The sequence below is a fragment of the Mobula hypostoma genome, chromosome 18 (assembly GCF_963921235.1).
Source record: "Mobula hypostoma chromosome 18, sMobHyp1.1, whole genome shotgun sequence".
Classification (NCBI taxonomy): domain Eukaryota; kingdom Metazoa; phylum Chordata; class Chondrichthyes; order Myliobatiformes; family Myliobatidae; genus Mobula; species Mobula hypostoma.
The window spans coordinates 19,618,297-19,644,706 of NC_086114.1; the positions used below are offsets into that span (position 1 = coordinate 19,618,297).

Here is a 26,410-nt window from a genome sequence, read left to right on the forward strand (position 1 = left end):
TTGCCCATGGGCTCCACTTGGAAAGAATCCCTTCAGCTTCCATGTGATCTAGCTCACCGACTACTTTATCATGGATAGTATAAGAAACCTGGTGGGCTTTGCAAAAGTTTGGTGCAGCATTTTTATTTAACACCATTTTACCCTTATATGTCTGAGTTTTCCAATGCCATCCATGCATACTGTTGTGGCATCATCTAGTACCTTTCTAAATTTGCTTTTATATGGCTTCATTGCAAGGAGGTGGCATGCAAATTGTGGATGAATCTCCAATCAAGTTGTAGCTTCTCAGCCACTCACAACCCCACAAAGATAGTCCTTCTGTTTCTTCAACATACAAGCTCAAACGTGGCTTGCCGGTTGTTGTTTATCACAGTTATGAATGTCATTCCCACATGAGCTATCTTTTCTCCAGTATAAGTTCTTGATGGGACATCTGCAGGCTTCAGTTCAGTATCTTTGAAATGTCATTCAAAGTCAATTTGTGGAATGACTGAAACAGCTGAAGTAGTGTCAAATTCCATTTTAATTAATTTGCCAACACACACAAAAAGCTGGTGGAACGCAGCAGGCCAGGCAGCATCTATGGGAAGAGGTACAGTCGACGTTTCGGGCCGAGACCCTTCGTCGGGATTAACTGAAAGAAGTTAGTAAGAGATTTGAAAGTGGGAGGGGGAGGGGGAGATCCGAAATGATAGGAGGGGGAGGGATGGAGTCAAGAGCTGGAAAGTTGATTGGCAAAAGGGCTGTAGTAGCGAGTCTGGGTCAAACTGTGGTCGAAAAGTTGAAGGGCCGAAGAAATTATAGATGGAGAGCAGTGAGAGAGGATCTCACTAAACTCCTGAAGAGAAGATTTAAACTTCTTCAGTGTAGGCATCACTGGAAGAGGCTTCACAGTAGTGAATTTAAAAAAGCAAACAGGAGGAAATCTGCAGATGCTGGAAATTCAAGCAACACACACAAAATACTGGTGATGCGTTTTTAAATTAGGAGTTTGAAGCAATTTGGCATGTCAACAAATACACTCAAAAACTTCTAAAGTTGTACCGTGAAGAGCATACTGACAGGCTGCATCACTGTCTGGTATGGAGGGGCTACTGCACGGGACCAAAAGAAGCTGCAGAAGGTTGTAACTCTAGTCAGTATCTTGGGCACTAGCCTACAAAGTATCCAAGACATCTTTAGGGAGCGGTGTCTCAGAAAGGCAGTGTCCATTATTAAGGACCTCCAACACCAAGGGCAAGCCCTTTTCTCACTGTTACCATTAGGTAGGAGGTACAGAAGCCTGAAAGTATACACTCAGTGATTCAGGAACAGCTTCTTCCCCTCTGCCATCTGATTCCTGAATGGACTTTGAAGCTTTCGACATTACCTCACTTTTTTTAATATACAGTAGTTCTGTTTTTGCACATTCTTTAATAATCTATTCAATATACGTAATTGATTTACTTGTTTATTATTATATTTTTTATTATTTTTTTTCTCTCTCTGCTCGATTATGTATTGCATTGAATTGCTGCTGTAAGTTAATAAATTTCATGTCACATGCCGGTGACAATAAACCTGATTCTGAATTTACTAGTGATAACATAGTCATAGTCATACTTTATTGATCCTGAGGGAAATTGGTTTTCGTTACAGTTGCACCAACCAAGAATAGAGTATAAATATAGCAATATAAAACCATAAATAATTAAATAGTAATATGTAAATTATGCCAGGAATAAGTCCAGGACCAGCCTATTGGCTCAGGGTGTTTGAACCTCCAAGGGAGGAGTTGTAAAGTTTGATGGCCACAGGCAGGAATGACTTCCTATGACGCTCTGTGTTGCATCTCGAAGGAATGAGTCTCTGGCTGAATGTACTCCTGTGCCCAACCAGTACATTATGTAGTGGATGGGAGACATTGTCCAAGATGGCATGCAACTTGGACAGCATCCTCATTTCAGACACCACCGTCAGAGAGTCCAGTTCCATCTCCACAACATCACTGGCCTTACGAATGAGTTTGTCGATTCTGTTGGTGTCTGCTACCCTCAGCCTGCTGCCCCAGCACACAACAGCAAACATGATAGCACTGGCCACCACAGACTCGTAGAACATCCTCAGCATCGTCCGGCAGATGTTAAAGGACCTCAGTCTCCTCAGGAAATAGAGACCACTCGGACCCTTATAGACAGCCTCAGTGTTCTTTGACCAGTCCAGTTTATTGTCAATTCGTATCCCCAGGTATTTGTAATCCTCCACCATGTCCACACTGAACCCCTGGATGGAAACAGGGGTCACTGGTGCCTTAGCCCTCCTCAGGTCCACCACCAGCTCCTTAGTCTTTTTCACATTAAGCTGCAGATAATTCTGCTCACACCATGTGGACAAAGTTTCCTACCATAGCCCTGTACTCAGCCTCATCTCCCTTGCTGATGCATCCAACTATGGCAGAGTCATCAGAAAACTTCTGAAGATGGCAAGACTCTGTGCAGTAGTTGAAGTCCGAGGTGTAAATGGTGAAGAGAAAGGGAGACAAGACAGTCCCCTGAGGAGCCCCAGTGCTGCTGATCACTCTGTCGGACACACATGAGTTACACGTACTGTGATGTACACCTTGGAGCAGAGCAGGAGTTCCCAACCTGGGGTCCACAGACCGTTGCTCAATGGGATTGGTCCATGGCATACAAAAGGCTGGGAATCCCTGGTTCTGAGGAGCACTCTTTTGTCTGACAGTATTGATCTGCACAACTGAATGACTGACAATAAACTGAATTTGAATAGTCAGTTCCTGACGTTATTGTTTCTTTTTAAACTAGGTCTCTGCCTGGTCTCACTCTCCCAAAGTATATTTTAAATATTGCAAATTTTAAAAAGTTGCAAAGCTGACGAGTCCAATGGTGAGAGACTGCAGCATCAAGATACTTTATGGCCTTGAAACATTATTGGAGAGCTTGAATGTGGTGCACGAGTCCAATGCAATTTTTTTCCCCTGAAAGTTATGGGGTTAATTTAGTGTGCTTTTAAGAAAAAGAAGCATGCCAATACACATTACATTAGCTGCTCGATTTTAATAATTATTATAAATAGCCTTAATAAAAATGACATGTTGCTTTAGTTATATTGGACACTGATGCTCAGATCTCCCTGCCGCATGAAATTCCTCTGGCAGGAGTTTCCTACTGATAGGAATTATTTATTTTAATTGTGCCTGGAATCTCTTACAGATGGAAGTGAGAAGAACAATATAATCAACTTTAAGATTTTTTATGTGATGTGAAATAAGGTTATTTTGAAAAAGTAAAATACACAGTTTAGAAAGTCAAGTTTCCTCATTCTGTCAAATAACATCAGGGCATACTTTAGACAAAATAAAGTCTCCTGAATACTGCCCCAACAAAATTATCACTAGACAATTAAAGAAAATAAAATCACTTTGTTAATAAAGAAAATTTAAAACAGGAGTACACTAAAATAAAAGGATAACCCTGCACTCAACATCAGTAAGACCAAGAAATTGATGGTGGACTTCAGGAAGGGGAAATCCAGAGAATATATACCAGTCCTCATTGAGGGGTTAACAATGGAAAGGGTAAGCCATTTCAAGTTTCTGGGCGTCAACATCTCAGAGGATATAGCCCGGCCCAATATATTGAAGCAATTACAAAGAAGGCACAACAGCAGCTATACCTCATTAGGAGTTTGACGAGATTTGGTATGTTACCAAAAACTCTAGCAAATTTCTACAGATGTACCGCACAGAGCATCCTGACAAGTTGTATCACCACTTGGTATGAAGGCACAAATGCACAGGACTGAAAAAGCTGCCTTCCTAAATAATGGCTTCATTAGGAATACTTACTTGATTTTTTAATAAATTGAGACATTACTAAATGTACAACTTGGAAACTTCTTTTTATTTCTTAAAGATAATATAATAAACATCTTTTTATGGTTTTGAATTAGAAAAATCCAAGTTACAGACACAAAACCGTATGACAAATAATCTCTGGGACGGAAAAAATTATGCTCAACAGTGCAAAAAGAGTCACCATTCTTCCACGGCAATCATCGTCTGTTCCAACAGTGGCAAAGTCCACAGAAGCTTCAGAGGACTCTGCAGTCACATCAGAGCGTAAGCAAGTCATGATCAATACAAAGGGACTGAGTGAAAATAAAGTAGTGTCAAACACAAACTAAACGTGTTCGGAACTTGTATCATTCCTACAGTGGAGGGAAATTAATAAGATACATTTATGGACAAGTTTCCATTTTGACTCTCCATCCAGTGACCATGTAAACTGCAGAAAATAATGTCCCCCAGCTGAGTAAAGTCACAGAATCCCAAATCATTTAAAAAGTGAGGGGAAATAAATGCACACTTTACTTAATACCGATGAGATACATAAATAAACTAATGAGCACTTTTTAGGGTTTAGATTAGATCAAAATCAGCTATATTGCCTCTAGGATTAGAAAGGAACCATGACATCTCAAAATAAACAAAAACACGGTCATAAAACACAACACCTTTAAAAAAAAACTCCCAGTACTTGATGAAAAACAAGCGCAGCCTTTAGCCAAAAGAGTTGCCCAGTCTCCGTCAAGGAAATTCTCTGCCCTTCGGCCCACCGACTCCGTGCAGACCATCAACATCCTGGATTTATCTCATCAATTACTCTCATCAAACTCTCCAGACTCTACCCCATGACCACATACCGGGAGCAATTTAGAGGAACCAGTTAACCCACCAACCCGCACGCCTTTGGGATGAGAGAGAAAACTCACCAAAGAGCAAACTTCTCACAGACATCACCAGAGATCGGGCTGGACCCAGTTACTGAGGCTGACAGTCCCAGAATAACCAATCTAGAACTCCGAATGCGCCCAGGGAAGAAGGAGGGCCACTGGCGGGTGCAGTTACGCCGGGCCGAGGCCTGTCTTCTAGGGCACAGCAAGCAGGCCCCGCCGTCCTTCCTCCAGCCCAATATCCCTACCTTGGGAGCGATCGTCGATAGAGGTCAAACCGATCCCCGATGCAGTTCCCAATGGCAACATCAAATAACTCTCTGCATCCGCCACTGTTGTTTCCCCCCTCAGTGCATCCTGATGAGAATCATTTCCGAACTTGCCGTCATAGGACGACCCCGAACTGAATGCTGGGAAATGTAGTCCTAATACTGCGCACACTCACTCTTCCCATTCCCCTTCTACGTCACATATTCAAACTCTGTCTCACTTCTGTTTTTACCCACAAAGTTATGTTTTAAGCAAAAAGAAGAAGGGTGAAAATGCTCGAAACCTTGTCCAGCATCCTCCGTGCAAGCTAAGTAAGCAATCATTGCACTTAAGAACTAAGAACTTAAGAAACAAGTTATAATAAACTTTAAAGCAACACACACAAAATGCTGGAGGAACTCAGCAGGCTGGGCAGCATCTATGGAAAACCGCAAACAGTTGGCGTTTCAGGCCGAGACCCTTCATCAAGACGGGAAAGAAAGTGGAGAGGTCAGAGTAAGAAGGTGGGGTGAAGTTGGAGGTGATAGGTGATAGGTGAAACTGGGAGAGGGGGAGTGGGTGAAGTAAAGAGCTGGGAAGTTGATTGGTGAAAGAGATAAAGGGCTGGAGAAGGGGGATTTTGATAGGAGATGATAGAAGACCATGAAAGAAAAAAGGAGGAGGAGGAACAGTGGGAGGTGATGGGCAGGTAAGGAGATAAGGTGAGAGAGGGAAACAGGAATGGGGAATGGTGAAGGAGTGGGGGGGAGCAATGACTGGAAATGAGAGAAATCAATGTTCATGCGATCAGGTTGGAGGCTATCTAGACAGAATATAAGGTGTTGCTCCTCCAACCTGAATGTGGCCTCATCGTGGCAGTAGAGGAGCCAGTGGACTGACATGTTAGAGTGGGAATGAGAAGTAGAATTGAAATGGGTGGCTACCGGGAGATCCCACTTTTTCTGGCGTAGGTGTTCAATGAAGTGGTCTCCCAATCTATGTTGGGTCTCACTGATACGCAGGAAGCCACACTGGAAGCACCTTATACTGTAGACCACAACAGACTTGCACCTCACCTGGAAGGACACTCTGGAGGTTGCAGATGCTGGCAATCTAGAGCAACATGCAAAGGGTGAGTGGGTCGGACAGCATCCATAGAGGAAAATGGACCGTCAATGTTTCGGGTCAGGACTCTTCAGTTTACAAATTAATAAGGTAAAGGGGGTACGGGAACTTGCAAGGATGAAAAATATGCATTAGTGTGATTGCCAAACACTTCTTTTTATGGCTGAAACCATTCCCTTGAGACACCCAATGAGAAATTAATTAAAACCCGCTCAGGTGGGCGCCAAGATCAGCGTGGATGAGTTGGAGGGGGATGCTGTTTTGGTGCTGCATAAAACTTCATGAGATTTTTAAAAAGGATTGGGCCTCAGGCTACATCCAATCAGATTTTAATCAAAGTCTGAGTGGGAGAATGACACGTTGGAAAAGCCAGCCAAATTCAGAATCTTCAAGATGTTCTTCATTGCCAGGAACTGTACATGTTGAAAATATTCTCCCACTTTAAATTTTCCATGGTGACTCTCTAAGTCCACTATGGTTCTGTCTAGCTGCAACCCGCTCTCTACTGGATTGGACAAAAATTGGGTATCAAATAAGAAACAATGAAATGAGTTATACTTAAACACCTTTTATACATGGATGATTTAAATTATATGTTTTCTTCATCAGTAAAGCTAAAATGATTCAGACAGAACTGCTTTTAAGAGACATCAACATGAACTTTAGACTGGATAAATGCAAAATATTAAACATAAAGAAAGGTGCAATAGAACTAATAGAATACAAAACATGCAGGAGGATACCTTTAAAGTACAAACTGATAAGAGAAACCAGACTCACTATAAATACAAACCTGATCCAATTTTAGAGTCAGAATACCACAACTTGTATCATGACTGATTCATTATTACAGATAGAATAATCCACAATAACCATCCTGAAATATAAATATACAGGATAAACAAGCGAGAGCAACTTACTTAATAGATATAGCCACTCCAAACATACAGAAATCAATAAGTGAGAAATGCCAAAAATATGCTGAACTAAAAGAGGAAATTGAAAGACTTTGGAACGTGAACAGGGTATACATTGTCCTGATAACAATATCTATAACTGGTGTCATCCCAAAAGCACTAAATAATAGCATTAAACAATCAGGGATACACAGCAATATCTATGCAAATCTTCAGAAAGCCACAATTCTAAACTCCATTAAAATAGTCTGAAGGTTCGTAGCAATTGAGAAATGAATGTGCTTGGCTATGCCCAACTCAAGTTTTACCAGTTGAACTGAGAAAAAATATGATAATAATCACAACTTTACTTACAGAGCCCTTCTCATACAGGTGATGTAGTTCAAAGTGCTTTACAATTCAATAGAAGTATGAATATGGAAAAGAACTAAAAATAAGCATGAAAATAAAAGGCAAAAGGATGTTATTACAACTTGAACTTAACATCCCAGTTCTTAATTTAATACTCTGGTTCATGAAAACTGGTAGTACGACTGACAAGAAACACTACCATTGCTGATAGTATTTATCCCAGTGATTTTATCTGCATTGTTTTTTGAATTTGATTGAGATTACAGGCCAACAGAACCATTAGAACATAAGTCAGGAGCAGAATTAGGCCATTCCGCCCATTTGATTTGCTCCATCATTCCATCATGGCTGATTTATTATCCCTCTCAACCCCATTCTCCTGCCTTCTCCCTGTAACTTTTGATGGCCTGACTAATTAAAAACCTATCAACCTGAACTTTTAAATATACCCAGTGATTTGACGTCCACAGGCATCTGTGGCAATGAATTCTACAGAGTCACAACCCTCTGGTTAAACATGTTTCTCCATATCTCTGTTCTAAATGAGTGTCCCTTGATTTGGAGGCTATGTCCTCTGGTTCAACACTCCCCCATTATAGGACACATCCTCTCCACACCCACTCTATCTAGGTCTGTACTTCCAGACTTCTGATAGGAAAGGGTAAAGAATGGCTAACTGCACAACAGTTATTCACATGATTGAGACTGGACTGCTCTGTTGCTGCATGATTGACTTAGTGTCCAGGGCAATTGTATCAATTGCCTTCAGTGATACTCTGAGTGCTGGCAACAGGACATGGAAACTGAATGTAAAGCTAATGACCCCAAAAGAGGTTTACAAGATTATGAGAGGCATTGACAGAGTAGACAGACAATATCATTTTTCCATTTGAAATGTCTAATACCAGAGGACATGCACTTAAGGTGAGAGTGGCAAGTTTTTTACATAGAGAGTGGTGGGTGCCTTGGAATGCACTGGTTGGGATAGTGGTAGAGGCAGATACATTCACGACATTGAAGATAGGCACATGAACTATGTATGGTTCTCCATGAGCGGCCGGTTCTCATTCTCGAAATGCAGCCTGGCATTTTGATATCTCCAGGTGAGGCCTGGAAGTCGTGCACCTTTGGGGTGTGGCTCTGTAGACGACCCGGTTGCTCGCTGACAGAATCTTGGCGGGAGACTGAAACATTGGGCAGCAGGCAGTGTGGACTGCTGTTGGAAGAAGGCCCCCGTACTCGAACGATCCTCTGTCTCTTTTTGCTGGTGAGTGAGAGCCTGCTGATTCACAGGTTGAGGGGGGGGCTCAGAGAAGCAATGCGGAAGATTTTAACATCGAAACAATGAGAGAAGCTGGTTCCTGCTCTCATTGTTACAGGAGCAGTTTCTCTCTCCTTTCCTAGTGAGAGAGAGCCTTTCTAAGACACCGATATGTTGGGATGGACGGTAGTTTTTGATGGACTGTAGATTAAGGTCTCCTTGGGGTCTTTGCTATTGCTTGCATGGTGGGGGGAGGGTTTGCTGCTTTTACTGCTGTTTGTGTGTGGGACGGGGAGTGGAAGCTTTGGGGTCTGATGTTTCTGTCATTCATTCTTTGGGTTTCTTTCTGTTTTGTGCATGTCTGATTAGAGTAAGAATTTCAGGTTGTATGCTATATACATTCTCTGATATTAAATCGAACCATTGAATGTGAGGAACATAGAAAGATATGGACATTGTGTAGGCATAAGTGATTAGTTTAGTTGACCGTTTGTTTACTAATTTATTTTGTTTAGAACAATACTGTGGGCTGAAGGGCCTGTTCCTGTGCTGTACTGTTCTATGTTCTGTGTTAAAACACTGAAGGAGTGAAAAGATCATACATGTTGCTGAATTATGAATTTTTTTTTTGGCTCTGTGATGCACAGGGAAGCATCCAAGGAAAATATTTAAGAGCTTGTCTTTAAAACTGTTGAGAAGACAACAGTCAGAAGGGCATCAATTCCAGAAATCTGGCTGTCGAAAAGGTGAAGAGAGCAAGCTTCACTTTGTGCCTCAGTCATTCACTGGACGAAGAATCCACTTGAATGGAATGAGATAGGCACACCCTTCCAAAAGGTTTTGCATGGGGAGCTTTGGCCCACAACTTCAAGAGTACATCTCAGTAACAAGTTCACATCCAGATACAGTACCTGCAACTGTATTATACAAAGGACACAATGTTCTGTTCTTTATTTGAGGTTTTGAACAACAGCAAGAAGAGGAGTATGGCACAGCCACAAGTTACGTTCATTCTCAGGAGATGCATAAAGTTTTTAGAAGTGACTGCTTGCATTGGAGAATTGAAATTGAGTATGTCCAGGAGGACTCAGACCTTGAAATGTGATAATTTTGTAGCTATTAGTACGTTGGAATCCATGAGAAAGCACATCACTCTCATCAATAGGCCGAGTGAGATCAGAATTAAAAGATTCCATCCAAGGTCATTGTCCTTTGAGTCAAGTTAAATTCACAATGAGGCTTAAAACCAACTTTCAGCACTAGATGGTGCCATAACCTTGAAAGTCAAAAAAATCCATCAATGATACTAGTTTTCATTGTCACACAGCTTATCTCAGTGTATTTATTAATTGCCTAAGTGGAAAAAAATCTACGAGGGTTAAAATATTCAAAGTAGGATTTTTTCACAAAGTACAATACGTTGAATTGATTGGGACCTCGGGGAGGGGAGGTCAAGGGGTCAGCAGTGGAAAGGGTGAGTGGTTTCAGGTTCCTGGGTGTTAACTTCTCTGAAGGTTTATTCTGGGCCCAACATATCGATGTAGTTACAAAGAAACCACACAAGTGGCTATATTTCATGAGGAGTTTGAGTGGACTTTGTATGTCATCAAAGTCTCTCACAAATTTCTATAGGTGTACTGTGGAGAGCATTCTATTTGGCTGTATCGCCATCTGCTATGAAAGAGCCTCTGCTCAGGGTCAGAAAACGATGCGAGGGTTGCAAACTCAGCTAGTAAGGACATCTTCAAAAGGCGATGCCTCAAAATGGTGGCATACATCATCAAGGACCCCCACCATCAAGACATACCCTCTCCTCATTACCGCCATCAGAGAGGAGGTATGGGATCCTGAAGGCACACACTCAAGTGTTTTAGGAACAGCTTCTTCCCTTCCACCATCAAATTTCTGAATGGACTATGAACCTGTGAGCATTACCTCACTACTTTTGCTCTATTTTTGCACTATATTTTAACACATATTTCTTATTGTAATTTATGATATATTTTATATATTGCTGTCGCAAAACAACACACTTCATGACGTACAGTATGTCAGTGATGATAAATCTGATTCTTATTCTGAAACAATAGTACACAAGAGAGCATTTTCTAGAAGGTCCCAATGATTAAAAAAAAACAAGTTGCAAGCATTCTTCATCTCAATTTTTAACTTTTGAATGAAAAAAGGCAGCTGCTGGAAATCAAAACCAAAATGCTAGAATTACTCAGCAGATTAGGAAGCATCAGTGGGGACAGAAACTGTCAATGTTTTGGGTCAAGTGTTTTCCACTATCTGTGCGGATTGGTGATAGCATCTCCTCCTCGCTGACGATCAACACTGACGCACCTCAGGGATGTGTGCTTAGCCCACTGCTCTACTCTCTATATACACATGACTGTGTGGCTAGGCATAGCTCAAATATCATCTATAAATCTGCTGACGATACAACCATTGTTAGTAGAATCTCAGGTGGTGATGAGAGGGCGTACAGGAGTGAGATATGCCAACTAGTGGAGTGGTGCCGCAGCAACAACCTGATACTCAATGTCAGTAAGACGAAAGAGCTGATTGTGGACTTCAGGAAGGGTAAGACGAAGGAACACATACCAATCCTCATAGCGGGATCAGAAGTGGAGAGAGTGAGCAGCTTCAAGTTCCTGGGTGTCAAGATCTCTGAAGATCTAACCTGGTCCCAACATATCAATGTAATTATAAAGAAGGCAAGACAGCAGCTATACTTTATCAGGAGTTTGAAGAGATTTAGCATGTCAACTAATACACTCAAAAACATCTATAGTTGCACCGTGAAGAGCATTTTGACAGGCTGCATCACTGTCTGGTATGGAGGGGCTACTGCACAGGACCGAAAGAAGCTGCAGAGAGTTGTAAATCTAGTCAGCTCCATCTTGGGTACTAACCTACAAAGTACCCAGGATATCTTTAGGGAGCAGTGTCTCAGAAAGGCAGCGTCCATTATTAAGGACCTCCAGCACCCAGGGCATGCCCTTTTCTCACTGTTACCATCAGGTAGGAGGTACAGAATCCTGAAAGCACACACTCAGCAATTCAGGAACAGCTTCTTCCCCTCTGCCATCTGATTCCAGAATGACATTGAATCTTTGGACACTACCTCACTTTTTTAATATACAGTATTTCGGTTTTTGCACTTCTTAAAATCTATTCGATATACATAATTGATTTACTTGTTTATTTATTATTATTATTTTTATTTTATTTAGTCTTATTATAATGTATTTTTTTCTCTGCTAGATTATGTATTCCATTGAACTGCTGCTGCTAAATTAACAAATTTCATGTCACATGCTGGTGATAATAAACCTGATTCTGATTCAAATGGAAGAAAAAAAGGACAAGCCTTTAATTGAAGGCAGGAGTTGTTTGGGGAAAAGGTGAAATGTCTGGAATAACTTCGACTTTTGTCTTCAAGTGCTGCTTATAACAAAAAAGGAACCAGATACAGCAACAGAAAGTTGTTGCGGGGACGAGGCTGTAAAGTGTTACATTGTGTATTATCCAGAACAAAGATGAGGCATTGTTCATCAGGCTTGTATTGGGCAATACTCCAACAATGTAAAAACGAAGACAAAGATCAGAATGGCTTTGAGACAATGAAGTAACAGAACAATGAAAGTCTAGGGTTATTCTTCCTGAAGGAACAGAGATGCTCCACAAAGAAGTCGCCCAATCAACATTTGGTTTCTGCTGATAATGGAGTTGACATCATGAATATTGAATGCAAGTGCTCAAATGGAACACATGCAAGTGATTGTTGCTTCTCCTGGAAAGACATTTTAGGTTCCCAGATACGAGATAAAAGGGTATGTTAACTCTCAGTGGGAGAGTGCTGTGAGACAGTGTGGTCAGTGGAAATTGAAGAGTTACCAGCACATCATGGAGGGAAGAGTCCCTTTGGAATGCAGAAGACATAGCTGGTGATTGATTTCCCCTGAAAATAAGAGAAATTGTGTGGAATGAACCATTGAATATAGACACTGGTGAATTGGAAGGTGAGGGCAGGACGAATCTTTGTCTTGGAGAAGAGGGATGAAAATGCGGTAAATTATAGCAGAAGGGCAGCAATGTTTAAAGAAAAAGTTTTGATTGTTGAAGGCCTCATCATCAGATATGATGAAGAATGAAAACCTGTGAAAATGGTTTGGAGTCTTCACAGGACAAGAGGAAATATTTTAAGTAACTGTATGGGCTGCTGGACTTCTGATTGATATTGGCCCTGGTGAAGAATCTCAACTTGAAACAGCGACTATTTATTCCTCTCCAGAGATGCTGCCTGACCGACTGAGTTCCTCCAGCATTTTGTTAGTATTACTCCAAACTTCTAACATTTGCAGAATCTCTTATATTTTGGATATTTGTCTTGAAAACATCCACAGAAAGTAAGTGGAAGAAACAATATATTCTGAATGTAAGGGCAGAGTGGATATTTGCAACAAAGATAATGAGTTCTGTACATATGTAGTAGTAGGCACTGATATTTTCAGCAGTGCTAAGGAGAAGGGTTGAGAAAGGTATCCGGAGAGAGTCAAACAACAAAAGTTCCAAATACTGAACAAAGCAAGGCATAGATCAGGTTCCTATAGTTGTACCCTTGAAAAAAGTGTGGCAGTGTTAGGGATTTAGGGAGTTAGGGATTTGTTTCTTTCCTAAAGTGAATGCTGGTTAAAGAACATTCTGTTACACTTTGAGATGTCTTTTGCTGTGCTCAACAACCTTAGGAGCAGAAAGAAAATGCAACTATTAGTAATTATACTGGGGCTTTTTAATAGGCTGTATGAAATGTTTTTTTCGAGTAAGATTAGTCAAAAAGCTCCTCATTTTTTGTGTGTCAGTCTGTCACTAGATGGTGCCAGAGTTTGTCTTTCCATGGCTAAAATCTACCATGGCTAGAATAGTGCCAAACAATACTTTGTGAAGTAGCATGCACAAAATGCGGGAGGAAATCGGCAGATCTGTCAGCATCTATGGAAAAAAGTAAACAGTCGACACTTCAGGACAAGACCCTTCTTCAGTACTCCTTCCATCTCTGTTCTGAAGAAGGGTCTCAGCCCAAAATGTCGGCTGTTTACTCTTTTCCATAGATACTACCTGAGCTGCTGAGACCCTCCACAATTTAGTGCGTATTGCTTTCAATTTCCAGCACCTGAAAACTTTCTCATCTTTGTGAAGTAGATCCCAAATTATCCCAACTGTTGCCGATTCTTGAGTCGGGGTACTCGGAAAAATGCAACGCGGGGCAGACTTTAACGCTGTAAATCAGCGAGTTGTTTTGTTTGTGTTTTCCCTCTTACTCAGTGGCAGCTCTCTGCCCCTTTACTGGGGAGAGAGAGAGCTGGTGGTACGTCGAATTGTCGGATGAACAACTAGTTTTTGTAATACTGCAGATCATGGTCTCTCTTGGGGGTTTGCTATTGCTTGCTTGGTGGGTGGAGGGTGCTGAGGCTTTTTGCTGAAGTAAGTGGGGGAGGGGAGGGTCAATGCTTTGCTGTTGTTTGTGTGTGGGAGGGGGAGTAGGGGGTCTTTGGAGTTCTAAAATTTTCTACTGTCAATCATTCTTTGAGGTACTCTTCTGTTTTCATGGATGTCTGTGAAGAACATGAATATCAGGATGTATATTGCATAGATCCTGTGATATTAAATGGAACTCTTAAACTGTAGCTGCAGTTGTTTTTTAGAGCGTTATATATAGCTTTGGGGTTAGTTTCAACATATGCAAATTGTGTGCATCAATGAACATTACCCCCCCCCCATGTCCTCATTTTCAAAATGGAAAGAAAAATTTGCATGCGTAGTGCTTTACCATATCTCCACAACGACAATCTTTATGTGTACAGCTTCAGCATGCATTTCAACTGATAATTCAAGCAAGAACAAAACTGCAGATGAATGGCTATCCAAAACAGAAGTAGAACATGCTGGATACACTCAGCAGACCAGGAAGTGTAAGATGGGAGCGAACCAGTCAATGTTTCAGGGCAAGGACTCTTCATCAAAACTGCAAAGGTGAGAAGACTTGTGGTTCTAATTTGCAGAGGATGGAGAAAGTCGAAATTTTGTAGAGAGGACGGAGGCGTTCTTGTGATTGGGCGCAGACTTTGAAAACCAGGTCAAGACAGAAAAAGGAAAACAAAAGAAACAAAGGTGAAGCCACATCCAGTTGTACTGAAACTGTTACCAAAAAGAAAGATGTGCTGTTCATTGTGCTTATGTTAAGCAATTTCTGAACAACGTATGAGGCTTAAAACAGAGCTCAGAATGGGTTGGACTATTAAAAGTGTGTGGCATGGTAGTGCAGTAGTTATCATAGTGCTTTACAGTGTGCCATCTATAAAATCAGAGTTCAATTTCCACCACTATGTGTAATGAGTTTGTATTTTATTTATTGAGATACAGCGCCTCATCGGCCCTTCCAGCACTTCAAGCCATGCTACCCAGCAACCCCCGATTTAACCCTAGCTTAATCATGGGACAATTTACAATGACCAATTAACCTAACAACCGGTACACCTTTGGATTGTGGGAGGAAACTGGAGCACCAGGAGGAAACCCACGCAGTCACGGGCAGAATGTACAAACTCCTTACAGGCAGTGGTGGTCACTAGTAGTGTAAAGTGTTGTGCAAGCCACTATCCTGTCCTGTATGTTCTCCCTGTATCTGAGTGAGTTTCCTTTAAGTGCTCCAGTTTCCTCATACATTCCAAAGATGTATGTTAGCATTAGTGATTTGTGGGCATGCTGTGTTGGCGCTGGAAGTATTGCTGACTCTTGGGGGCTGACGAGCTCAAGCCTCACCGATTTGATTTGAAGCAAATGTGCATTTCACTGTATGTTTTGATATACATATGACAAATAAAGCTAGTATTTAGTCTTTAAAGCAAGTGAGAGTTTGGGGTTGTTTTTGCAGACCATATAAATGTTCCAGTCATCACCTAATCAGAATTTGATTTCTATAACATAGGGGAGTCCATATCATGCTGAATGAAATACACCAAACTGGAAGAATTGCAAGTGAATTGCTGCTTCGTATGGAAGGATAATCTGAGTCCTTGGATGATGTGCATAGAACAGGTAAAACGCTATGTATTGGATGGGAAGGTGCATTGAGAAGGGGATTGGTTGGAGGATTTCATGGGATGATAAGGGAATCACAGAAGGATTGTACCTTTTGGAATATGGGAGGTGAGGCAAATATGCATGTATCTGATTGTGTAATTCCTTTGTAGGGTGTGGAAACTATAGAGAATGATCCAATAAATACAGAGGCTTGGAAAGTGAGGATAAGAGGAACCCTTGTACAGTCTTTGAGGAGGGGGAGGGTGAGTTCTGTCAACTACAGCAGAAGGGAAACCATTACTAATGGAAAAAATCATCTGGGTGCTAAGGTGAAAAGCCCCATCACTGGATATGATTGAGAACGAGAAAAGGCAGGAAGGATTAGAACCTTGGTGAGGAAAGGTATACTTGAGATATTTGTAGGATAAATGTTGGTGGCTAACCTGTCCAGGAGGTGGAGATGTCAAGTGAACAGAAAAAGAAACTCTATGCCATTTGAAGCTGGAAACTAAATGGAAATTTGTAGCATTGAAATGTTTGAGTTCTGTATGTGTGGGTAGTGGCACCAACATAATCATCAGTGTCGTGGAAGAAGTGTTGAGGGAGGATCATGACTAAGACTGAGACAAGAACAATTCCAAACATCCAGGGAGGAGACAGGAATGTCTTGGGCCCATGCAAGTTCCTGTAACTATAGCTTTAATTTGAAGAAAGGGAGGGTAAATCTTTGGGCTGGTTTCTTTTCTACAATGCGTGATGTGTAAAGACCAATCTACGAACAGGGAAATCTTTCATGAAATCAGTTGCTTCAAGCAGGCTGGTGTTTAAGGACCTCGTAAGAACCTGGGGGGGGGGGGTAAGAAAAAGAACCCCTAACTCTAAAAATTCAAATTTAGGACCTTTCTTCAAGCAGGTTGTATCTGATGTTTTACTTTCCCAGGGTGCTGAGTTGAAGTTCAGAAATTGCCAACATCTATTGTTTCAGGGTGCCCCCTGTAGATTTTATTTAGTCTCAGTAAATAAGCATCAGTGTCTTTTTTGGTGGATCTATTCCCTTTGAGTTTTTTATATTTTCAACCTTGCTCAGAAGATCACATTAATTGAGCAGGAAATTCCGTATAAATTTAACAGTGAATAGCCAAAGACTCAGGATAGGCTTGTCAAACTTCACCCAGCAGGTAGGGGCGAGAAAAGTAACACAAGCCATCCAAGTTTATGCACATTCAGCTGCATCAGGTTTTCTCTCAGTGCATTCACTGAAGAGAAATTCAAGAGTTATCCGAAATGCCTCATTTTTTCCAAGAAGACATTGTTGCGGTAATGGGATTCTTTGAATGTTAGAGAACTATGACCAGGACAAAGTCTTCTATTTTGGAGCAAAGCTTGATTCAGTATATGAGGCACTGTTACAAGGCATTGGAGATAGATGCCTTGCTCCAAAGTACCTCAATAATCAGACAGGGTACATAGACCCTGCTTCATATTGTTCCTTCCAACCAGATAGCGTTGAGACGTTTTATCCTCCAGATCACCACAACAGCAGCCGGCAGGAAAATCAGGCAGCTCATTATGATGATGGTAGCCATGATCACCAGGATGATAGTCCAGACTTCCAGTACATACGTTGACATCATTGAACTTCATGGTATAATGCTAAGCTAGTGTCCCCCTGTAAAGCACAAAATGTATTTAGATTTAGAAAATAATTGGATGTGTTCTATTCCATCATGACAGAAAACCACTTTTCCTCACCTAACAATTCCTGAAGTGGTTGAACAATCATAATTAACTAACATTAGTTTTAAGCAATGTGTTTCCTTTCCTTCAATATTGGGTATCACACTGGGGGTGAAAATTCACTATCATTATGAAATTGCATTGATCTTAATGTGATTAGTTCTGATTTGAAATAAATTTTTCATTTGTTTCAGCTGAATTTTGGTAAATAAATTGTAGTATTCTTTTAAGATTATTGTGACTCATTAAAACCTATTGGAGAAACACTGCAGCAATGATAGGGCTAATGTAGCAACAGAGCCAAGACTTTTTGATAAACTGATTTCAAGTGGGTTCTTCCCAGGAGCTCCAGCTTCCTCTCCTCGTCCAAAGACATACCAGCTAGATTAATTGATCAATGTAAATTGTCCTGTGCTTAGGTTTGGATTAAATAGGGTCAAAAGACTGGAGGGGCCTATTCCGTGCTTTATCTACAAATGATAAATAAAATCAATGGGTTGAGTTCTCCGATCCTGGCATTTTACTTGAAAATCTTTCATTACCATATGAGAAGATATCATAATTGCCAAGATCGGAGAACAATTCAGCCTAAGGAGCTACAAATTTTCCAAATTATTGCCAATAAATAAAGTACGCCTTTGTAACAGTGAAAGACTCTGCCAGCACTGCATAGGTAAAAATAGCTTAAGGTCATAAGACATAGGAGCAGAATTAGGCCATATGGCCAATCGAGTCTGCTCTGCCATTCCATCGTGGCTGATTCTTTTATCCCCTCCTCAGCCCCACTTCCCGGCCTTCTTCCTGTAACCTTTGATGCCGTGTCCAATCAAGAACCTATCAAGCTCTATCTTAAATACACCCAACAACCTGGCCTCCACGTTGCCTGTAGTAACAAATTCCACAAATTCACCACCCTATCTTGAGGCTGTGCCCTGTTGTCCTAGACTCTCCCACCATGGGAAGCATCCTTTCCTCACCTCCGTCTAGGCCTTTGAACATTTGAAAGTTTTCAATTAGATCCCCCCTCATCCATCTAATTTCCAGTGAGTACAGACCTAGAGCAATCAAACATTCCTTGTATGATAACACTTTCATTCCTGGAATCATCCTTGTGAACCTCCTCTAAACCCTCTCCAATACCAACACATCTTTTCTTAGATGAGGAACACAAAACTGTTCACAATACTCAAGGTGAGATCTCACCAGTGCCTTATAAAGCCTCAGCATCACATCCCTGCTCTTGTATTCTCGACCTCTTGAAATCAATGATAGCATGGCATTTCGCTTCCTCACCACCGACTCTACCTGCGTTAACCTTTAAGATGTATGCACAAGGACTCCCAAGGCCCTTTTCATCTCAAATTTTTGGATTTTCTTCCCATTTAGAAAATAGTCTACACATTTATTTCTATAATCAAAGTGCATGACCATGTATTTTCCAACACCGTATTTCTGTTGCCGCTTTCTTGCCAATTCTCCTAATCTGTCTAAGTCCTTCTTCAGCCTACCTGTTTCCTCAACACTAACTACCCCTCCACCAAACTTTGTATCATCTGCAAACTTGACAACAAAGTCATCTATTCCATCATCGATTTCATTGATATACAGCATAAAAAGAAGTGGTCCCAACACCGACCCCTGCGGACCACCACTATTCACTGGCAGCCAATCAGACAAGGATCCTTTAATTCCCACTCACTGCCTCCATCAATCAGCTAATTCTCTAACCATACCAGTAACTTTCCTGTAATACCATGGGCTCCTAACTTGGTGAGCAGCCTCATGTGTGGCACCTTGTCAAAGGCCTTCTGAAAGTCTAAATATACAACATTCACTACATCTCCTTTATCTATCCTACTTGTCATCTCCTCAAAGAATTCCAACAGGTTCATCTGGCAAGATTTTCCCTTGAGGAAACCATGCTGACTTTGTCCTATCTTGTCCTGTGTCACCAAGTACTCCATAACATCATCCTTAACAATTGACTCCAACATCTTCCCAACCACTGAAGTCATGCTAACTGGTCTATAATTTCCTTTCTGCTGCCTTCCTCCTTTCTTAAAGAGTGGAATGATATTTGCAATTTTCCAGTCCTCTGGCACCATGCCAAGTCCAATGATTTTTGAAAGATCATTAATAATGCCTCCATAATCTCTAATGCTACCTTTTTCAGAACCCTAGGGTGCAGTTCATCTGGTCCAGGTGACTTCTGTTTCCTTAGGTCTTTCAGCTTTTTGAGCACCTTCTCCCTTGTAACAGTAACTGCACTCACTTCTCTTCCCTCACACCCTTCAACATCTGGCACACTTTTAGTGTCTTTCACAATGAAGACTGATGCAAAGTACTCATTTAGTTCATCTACCATCTCTTTGTCCCTGTTATTAATTCTCTGCCCTCATTTTCTAGCAGTCCTATATCCAATCTCATCTCTTTTATTTTTTACATACTTGAAAAAGCTTTTACTATCCACTTTGATATTGTTTGCTAGCTTGCTTTCATATTTCATCTTTTCCCTCTATCATCAGATTTTACACCACAAATGAGTTTTTATATCAGGTTAGTCGATATGAAATTAAACAGCTCTTTTCCAATAGTTTGAAACAAATCTCAATACCAATGTGACAACTCCATATGAGAGATTACTCAATACTTTCAAAGCACCTCCCTGAATAAGTGCCAATGCCTTGTTAATGGAGATGCTTTGAAGTCATCATGTAATTTATAGTGTGGAGTTGTCACACTGGTAATGGGATTTGTTTATCAGTCCGAGCATTGAATACAAGAGTAGTGTTTGTCATTTTACAGCTGTACAGGTCTTTGGTGAGACTGCACTGTGCATAGCTGGTTACTTCTCTAAAGGAAGCTTGTTATTAAGCTGGAAGGCATGCAGAAAAGATTCACAAGGATGCTAATGGATCTGGAGGGATTGAGCTATGAGGAGAAACAGGGTTGGCTGGAGTGTAGGAGGTTAAGGGATGACCTTATGAAAGTTTATAAAATCATGAGGGGTGCAAATAAGAAGAATCATCAGTCTTTTACTCAGGTTAAGGGAGTCTAAAACTAGATGGTATAGGTAAAGGGCATAGAGCATCGTGGGGCACCACTTCATCATAGTGATCAGCGTCACACTATTACAGTTTAGGACCTCAGAGTTTAGAGTTCAATCTCGGTGTCCTCTGTAGGGAGTCTCTGTATAACCTCCCATGGAATGTGTGGGTTTTCTCTGGGTGCTCCGGTTTCCTCCCACAGTCCAAAGACACACTGGTTGGTAGGTTAATTGGTCATTGTAAATTGTCCCATGATGAGGTTAGGGATAAATCAGGGTTGTCGAGTGGCACGGCTCAAAGGGCTGGCAGGGCCTATTCTGTGCTGTATCACAACAAGACAACAACAGCAAAACAGCCCTTTTTCACCGTCCCACCTCACCCTCACACACCCAGGTCTATAACCTCGGGACATGCCATCGCTAGCCCAACAATCGTTGGCCCTGGATTCTCAAACTTGAAGCCATTGGATCTCCAACCTCCAATCTCTGGCCTGGACTCGCCCTCTAACTTTGGCCTTGCCGGCCTTGGTCTTTAACCATTAAGGCTTTCTACCTCCAGACTTGTCATCTCCAGTCTTTGACCTTTTGGGCTTTCTACCTCCAGACTTCCTGATCTCAGGACTTCAACCTTTGGCTTTGCCTTGGATTTCACTAACCTCTTGGTATTAACCCCAGGAATACTTAGAAAAGGCAACAGCATCTTCTAAACTGCATACTCTGAGATGACCAGGATGAACCTATGCTTCTCTGCTTTGTGGATAGGGTGCTAATTTGCACTTAGCAAGGATTTGACAAAATGGTGTTTAAGAATAATGTGAACAATTCTTTTATCATTATCAACAAATTAAGAAACAGATGAAATTGTTTTTAATTGTCAAAAATCTATTCAAATAGAAGCAGCAATCTGCCAGAATTTTTATTCCTGAATAAGAGGATTGTAGGAGAAAGTATTGGAAAATAAAATTCTAGGATTTCCAGAGTTCAGACAATGCTTTTTAATTAAGTCAGAGCCACAGAAGTGGTATAGGAAAATGGCTTGCACAAGATGATGAAAGCTAAAAGCTACCAAATAAAAGCAATCACGAGGAAATCTGCAGATGCTGGAAAATCAAGCAACACACATAAAATGCTGGGGGAACGCAGCAGGCCAGGCAGATCTATAGGAAGAAGTACAGTCGATGTTTCGGGCCGAGACCCTTCGTCAGAACTGCAATGATAAGGTAGGCTGACACTTACATTATCAGAACCACCTCTTGACAATAAATGATCAAAAGATGTCCGCATCTTTTAGATAAGTAAATCAGCGGTGGTGGTGCAGTGGCACTGAGGAATATTGCCCGCAACACTGTTCCCCTCGATGCAGATTTGATACATACCCTCAGAGGTGTCCGTCAGAGGACTAAGGGAAGGGTCCACAGGGAGGGGTGAGTTGCAAATAGAGGCAATTAAAGAGTGAAAATCAAGAAAGGATGTGCTCAGACATATTCCTGAGAAATGGAGCTGAGAAGTAAATTAAATCAGAGCTGACGAAACTGTTAATGACAGTTCTGGATACATCCGGACACATCAGTTACATTTACTTAATTTTTTTCACTGACAGTCGAATGATGGAGTTTTGAAAGAATACGGTTATACCTTAGTTGGGGCTGCAGTTCCATTCTCCAGTCCTTTTCTTTCTGCCGCTCTGCCTCCTCCTGCACTCTCAAATCAACGTCAGAGTTACTCTGCCTGTGAGCAACTTAAACTAGTTATCAGGTGGTGTAGGAGTGCTGAGCCACATGCATGCATAATTATTGCAGAGATTCTCTGAGCATGCTCTGGTTGACAGATTATCCTCCTACACACTTCATTTTGTGCTGAAGTACATTTAGAAGAAACTATTTGCATCAGACCTAACCTCTACTGCCATCATCCGAAGTAATAAGAATGACTGTACTTCCTGCCTAAAGTGAAGCAAAAACACTGATCGTGCAAATGTGGCTGGTGTTAAATGCAATGCTGATTGGTGCTGAGAGAGTAAAGAAATTCTGATCAAACCGGTAGATCACGGGAAACCCACACAATTCAATTACTTAAACTAAGCTGATGATCCTTGAATTCCCCAGTACTTGTGTTCCCCACTGTCCAAGATCAATCCTGACCCCCTAATGTTTGATAAGAACTGAGGTACTGTTTAAAGTACAAAGTTAAAGTTAGAAATAAAATTTGTTAGTTTTCACTTTAATTTTTCTATATTGTAATTCAGTGCAATACTGTACTGAATTAAGGTACAGTTCTTTAATTCTGTTCTTTACCTGTCTGCAGCTCAGTTCTGGAAAATAACATATTGTTAGTTATATATTGTTTCATTTATCATTAGTTACACAATATTACACACTGGAAAACATATGTCTGTCACCAATAGTACATACTAGTGCAAAATCAAAGTCGAAGTAAATTTGTACTCCAAGTACATATATCTCACCATATACCACCTTAAGTAACACACACAAAATGCTGGTGAACACAGCAGGCCAGGCAGCATCTATAGGAAGAGGTACAGTCCACATTTCGGGCCTGGCCTGGTGCGTTCCATCAGCATTTTGTATGTGTTGCTTGAAATTCCAGCATCTGCAGATTTCCTCATGTTTGCATTTTTAAATATATCACCTTAAGATTCTTTTTCTTCAGTCACAGGAAAATAAAGAAATACAATAGAATTTATGTGAAACTATACATAAATAATGACTGACAAAGAACCAATGTACAAAAGAAGGCAAATCATGAAAATGGGGGAAAAAACAAATAAATAATACTGAGAATGTGAATTGTAGAGTCTTTGAAAGTGAGTCCGTAGGTTTTGGAATCAATTCAGCGTTGAGATGAGTGAAGTTATCCACGCTGGTTCAGGACCCTGTTGGTTGGTAGGGTAATAATTGTTCCTGAATCTGGTGGTGTGGGACCTAAGGCTCCAGTACTTCTTTCCCAAATGGTAGTACACTGTAGTGAGACAATGCAACTGGACATTGAAAAGTCTGTTCCCTTTACATTTGTCAAGGAGAAAGGTGGTGAGGCTTAGAAAATGGCAGGAGTGTGGGAGTGAGGTGATTTGACGCAGGTGATGCCATCCTGCTGAGGTTACAAGCTACAACTAGATCAGTGTTTCCCAATCTTTTTTAACCCAAAATCCCCCTAACGTACTTTCCTATTTGCCAATGGCCCCCTATGTCATCTTCATACTTGCTTGCGTCCCTCTTAGGGACAGTATTCTTTCCGGCATCCCCATAGTGTAAAAACATGTCTACTATATGCTAACATGAGAAAAATGATTCTATTTAAATCTTTATTTGTCTTTAAACTTAACTTACACAGTACAGCAGCTTCAATATCAATGTGATCTTTGAACTTGATGGTTTTTAGCAAGGCTTGAAATATCTGGTTCAAGCTGTGACAGCAAAAACCTTAAGTCCCCACGCATAACAATGTCCGAACGGTTTCTGTTTCTTGAGAGTATATGGTTCACTGCACTGAAACCTCTTTCAACAAAGTGAGAGGATGGAAATGCAATGAAGAGCAGTTTGGCTCTTCTGCAAAGACCAGGGAATGTCATATAACTTAACACAAAAGCCGACATTTTTGAAAAGCATTTTTGCTGCTTCATCTTTCTGAATTTTGATAATTTTTTCTTGCAAGCTCTCTTCCTGTTCTTCAACCTTGTGATTAATTAACCTCGGGTAATTATTCAGTCTGGAATTTCCTGACTGTTCAAATCCTTGAATCGATTCTGTAAATACTTCTTCAGTGACTGCAGGTGTAAGTAGCACTCTTGCAAATCAATGTCTGTGAAAGAGAGTGCCATACTTTCCATGCAAGGAAACTGGGAGAACATTCTTCTCCCAATGTCTTGCTTATATATTTCCAATTTTCCGATAAAAGTGCACTTTTTGCCTGGATTAAACTGAAATTCTCACCCTGCAGTGTCATCTTTAGAATCTTCACTTTGTCATACAGATCGGCTAGGTATGCTGCATCTCCATGTAGAAGTTCAATCTTGTTTCTCAAACTCTTGTCAACTTTGAGCAAAAATTCAGCCGAGATCAAAGAAATGTTTTAAGCAGCAGCCTTTTGACAGGCAGCACACTTCAGTGTGAATAAGCAAGAGTTCAAACTTTTCATTATTTTGGCATAACCGGCAAAATATTCTGCTATTTTATGGATGAGCTTTTATTTTGTTGATAGCAGATATTACAAGATTCATGCTTGAAAAAAGTCATTGGCTGAGGTTTTTGGCTGCAAGATGTTGACAATGAATTACACAATGGATTGGAAACAGACTTGGAATTTGCTTTTTCATGAATGCCACTAAACCAGTATGGTAACCTGTCAAATATGCTGCTCCATCTGTTGCACAGGAAATCATGTTCCTAATCAGAATACTTCTGTCCTCAATATACATTTTGAGCTTGTTGTAGATTGATTCTCCATCAATATTTGTTTTAAACTTTTTACAAAAGAGAATGACTTCATAAACTTTTTCATCGTTGATAAACCATACATGTGACATGAGCGATGCCTCATTGTCTCACACAGTTGTCTCATCCAGTTGTATCCCAAATTCTGTGTTTTGTAGCTCAATACATAGTTGGCACTCAATGTCTTCACTCATTTTGTCAATATGATGAGCTATAAAGTTATTACTGAGAGGAATTGATTTTAAACTACTGGTAAACAACAGGAATTCTGCAGATGCTGGAAATTCAAGCAACACACATCAAAGTTGCTGGTGAACGCAGCAGGCCAAGCAGCATCTATAGGAAGAGGCGCAGTTGACGTTTCAGGCCGAGACCCTTCGTCAGGACTAACTGAAGGAAGAGTGAGTAAGGGATTTGAAAGCTGGAGGGGGAGGGGGAGATGCAAAATGATAGGAGAAGACAGGAGGGGGAGGGATAGAGCCGAGAGCTGGACAGGTGATAGGTAAAAGGGGATACGAGAGGATCATGGGACAGGAGGTCCGGGAAGAAAGACGGGGGGGGGTGACCCAGAGGATGGGCAAGAGGTATATTCAGAGGGACAGAGGGAGAAAAAGGAGAGTGAGAGAAAGAATGTGTGCATAAAAATAAGTTACAGATGAGGTACAAGGGAGAGGTGGGTTTGCAAAACTCTAAGAAAGTAGAGGTGCTGCCAGGCCTTCTTCATAATGGCACTCACATGCTGGACCCAACAGGGCAGAACCTCTGAAATGATAACACGAGGAATTTAAAGTTACTGACCCTCTCAACCTCTGATCCCCTGATGAGGACTGGCTCATTGTCTTCAGTTTGAACTTTGAAGTTTGACATTCTGCTATAAGGAAAGATTGGGCAAACTTGGGTTGCTTTCTCTGGAGCATCAGAGGCTAAGAGAAGGCCTGATAGAAATCCACGGCCTCCTCTACTGTAAAGATGAAGCCACACTCAGGTTGGAAGAACAACACCTTATATTCCGTCTGGGTAGCCTCCAACCTGACGGCATGAACATTGACTTCTCTAACTTCCGCTAGGCCCCACCTCCCCCTCGTACCCCAGCTGTTACTCATTTTTATGCACACATTCTTTCTCTCACTCTCCTTTTTCTCCCTCTGTCCCTCTGAATATACCTCTTGCCCATCCTCTGGGTCACCCCCCCCCCCGTCTTTCTTCCTGGACCTCCTGTCCCATGATCCTCTCGTATCCCCTTTTACCTATCACCTGTCCAGCTCTCGGCTCTATCCCTCCCCCTCCTGTCTTCTCCTATCATTTTGCATCTCCCCCTCCCCCTCCAGCTTTCAAATCCCTTACTCACTCTTCCTTCAGTTAGTCCTGACGAAGGGTCTCGGCCTGAAACGTCGACTGCGCCTCTTCCTATAGATGCTGCCTGGCCTGCTGCGTTCACCAGCAACTTTGATGT

General features: G+C 41.3%; 1 protein-coding gene across 4 annotated transcripts in view; it reads right to left on the bottom strand.

Moving 5' to 3' along the window:
* chuk (component of inhibitor of nuclear factor kappa B kinase complex) overlaps positions 1-5,129 on the bottom strand; it is a 96,653-nt gene extending 91,524 nt beyond the window's left edge. For 3 of the 4 annotated variants that reach the window (XM_063070514.1, XM_063070511.1, XM_063070513.1), the window contains exon 1: positions 4,771-5,129. The gene's annotated coding sequence lies outside the window, so the exon portion shown is untranslated. The remainder of the gene's footprint in view (positions 1-4,770) is intronic. The other variant, XM_063070512.1, reaches the window with a different exon arrangement.
* Positions 5,130-26,410: the final 21,281 nt, after the last annotated feature.